At 32.9% G+C, this 2,845-nt stretch overlaps 1 non-coding gene across 1 annotated transcript; it reads right to left on the reverse strand.

The window, feature by feature from the left end:
- Nucleotides 1-969: 969 nt before the first annotated feature.
- LOC138927355 (5.8S ribosomal RNA) lies at nt 970-1,146 on the reverse strand. Its single transcript, XR_011443871.1, has one exon. It is a non-coding gene; the product is annotated as a 5.8S ribosomal RNA (ribosomal RNA).
- Between the last annotated feature and the right edge of the window lie 1,699 nt (nt 1,147-2,845).

Here is a 2,845-nt window from a genome sequence, read left to right on the forward strand (position 1 = left end):
ATCAACACTTTATCAAATTAATGACATTTATCCTATGTTAAAATGCAAGCATAATAATTTGAATAACTATAAGTCATATTTTATGATAAATTATATATGTTAATAGATTACAATGTCCTTATATGGAAAAATGCACACTATTTCTATAATATTATTTAAATATTATAACTTTAATGATGAATTTTCCATAATGGATATTCAGGTTCATCGGGCTTAACTCTAAGCAGTTTCACGTACTATTTAACTCTCTATTCAGAGTTCTTTTCAACTTCCCTCACGGTATACTTGTTTACTATCGGTCTCATGGTTATATTTAGTTTTAGATGGAGTTTACCACCCACTTAGTGCTGCACTATCAAGCAACACGACTCTTTGGAAACATCATCTAGTAATCATTAACGTTATACGGGCCTGGCACCCTCTATGGGTAATGGCCTCATTTAAGAAGGACTTAAATCGTTAATTTCTCATACTAGAATATTGACGCTCATACACCTGCATTCACATTTGCCATATAGACAAAGTGACTTAGTGCTGAACTGATTTCTTTCGCTCGCCGGCTACTAAGAAAATCCTTGTTAGTTTCTTTTCCTCCCCTAATTAATATGCTTAAATTCAGGGGGTAGTCCCATATGAGTTGAGGTTGTATAAAGCAATGCAATGTATAAAACAATATATCTCTATGAATATATCGAAGAACAATATATTTGATATATTTTCAATTTTCGCATCTTTAAATAAGAGACAATTCTAGTAAAAAAAATTTAATTTTTTTATGCTAGACATTTCCTCAGTATTATTTTGAATTGAAAAAAGAAAGAATTGTATATCTTCATTTTTTCTTTTATAAATATTTGAGATAATTGCTTTTATATTTATATTATGAATATATAAATATATCCAATAATATACATATGCATATCATTATAAAAATATATAATAATGAGCAACTTTATTAGCATAGTCTTACAACCCTCAACCATATGTAGTCCAAGCAGCACTATAAAATAATTAAAGTACATAACAGCATGGACTGCGATATGCGTTCAAAATGTCGATGTTCATGTGCCTGCAGTTCACACGATGACGCACAGTTTGCTGCGTTCTTCATCGACCCATGAGCCGAGTGATCCACCGCTTAGAGTTTTATAAATATATATAAATATACAATTCGTCAATTATGTTTTTATTGAAAGAAATTAAAAATACACCATTTAACTGGCATATATCAATTCCTTCAATAAGTTATTTTTTATACCTAAAATAATTGTTGCGAAATGTCTTAGTTTATATAATCAATATAAATATAATTTATATTGTTTTAATATTATATAAAAGCATTAACCTGTATATCAGGTACAACAATGTATATTTTAGGTGTTGCATTTATCAATGTATGCGCATAATTTAATATGAACAATACATCACGCAACGCATGTATATTAATTAAATATACACGCAATTTATATTCAATACATTCGTCTATATTTAAACATATAAAATATGTTTAATTTTTTTGATATACCTAAAATAATTGTTGCGAAATGTCTTAGTTTATATAATCAATATAAATATAATTTATATTGTTTTAATATTATATAAAGCATTACCTGTATATCAGGTACAACAATGTATATTTTAGGTGTTGCATTTATCAATGTATGCGCATAATTTAATATGAACAATACATCACGCAACGCATGTATATTAATTAAATATACACGCAATTTATATTGAAGACAACAAATGGTCTATATATTCAATATAATATATATGTCTTTTATTTTGGGTAATTTTTTTTTATTTATATATTTATATATAATAAATATTTAATAACGGATAAGATTCATTCATAATGATCCTTCCGCAGGTTCACCTACGGAACCTTGTTACGACTTTTACTTCCTCTAAATAATCAAGTTCGGTCAACTTCTGCGAAACAACCGTAACACACAAGGCGTCACAGTGATCACGTCCGGAGACCTCACTAAATAATTCAATCGGTAGTAGCGACGGGCGGTGTGCACAAAGGGCAGGGACGTATCATGCGAGTTAATGACTCACACTTACTAGGAATTCTCAGTTCATGTGAACAGTTTCAGTTCACAATCCCAAGCATGAAAGTGGTTCAGCGGTTTACCCGGACCTCTCGGTCTAGGAAATACACGTTGATACTTTCATTGTAGCGCGCGTGCAGCCCAGGACATCTAAGGCCATCCCAGCCCTTTTATTGCTCAATCTCATTATTGCTAGACGCCATTTGTCCATTTAAGAAGCTAGTATCCTTATAATGGGACAAACCAACAGGTACGGCTCCACTTATATAACACATTCAAACACAATAAACATTTTACTGCTACCATGAATGAAGGCTATATAAGCTTCAACACCATAATCCTGAAGATATCTATTTTAATATTTTGAGACTCGTTCGTTATCGGCATTAACCAGACAAATCACTCCACGAACTAAGAACGGCCATGCACCACCACCCATAGATTCGAGAAAGAGCTATCAATCTGTCTTACACACTTATGTTCGGACCTGGTAAGTTTTCCCGTGTTGAGTCAAATTAAGCCGCAGGCTCCACTCCTGGTGAGTCCCATCCGTCAATTCCTTTAAGTTTCAGCTTTGCAACCATACTTCCCCCGGAGCCCAAAAGCTTTGGTTTCCCGGGAAGCGACTGAGAGAGCCATAAAAGTAGCTACACCCAATTGCTAGCTGGCATCGTTTATGGTTAGAACTAGGGCGGTATCTGATCGCCTTCGAACCTCTAACTTTCGTTCTTGATTAATGAAAACATCTTTGGCAAATGCTTTCGCTTAAGTTAGTCTTACGACGGTCC

This window comes from Drosophila bipectinata, unplaced genomic scaffold, assembly GCF_030179905.1.
Source record: "Drosophila bipectinata strain 14024-0381.07 unplaced genomic scaffold, DbipHiC1v2 scaffold_223, whole genome shotgun sequence".
Lineage (NCBI taxonomy): Eukaryota > Metazoa > Arthropoda > Insecta > Diptera > Drosophilidae > Drosophila > Drosophila bipectinata.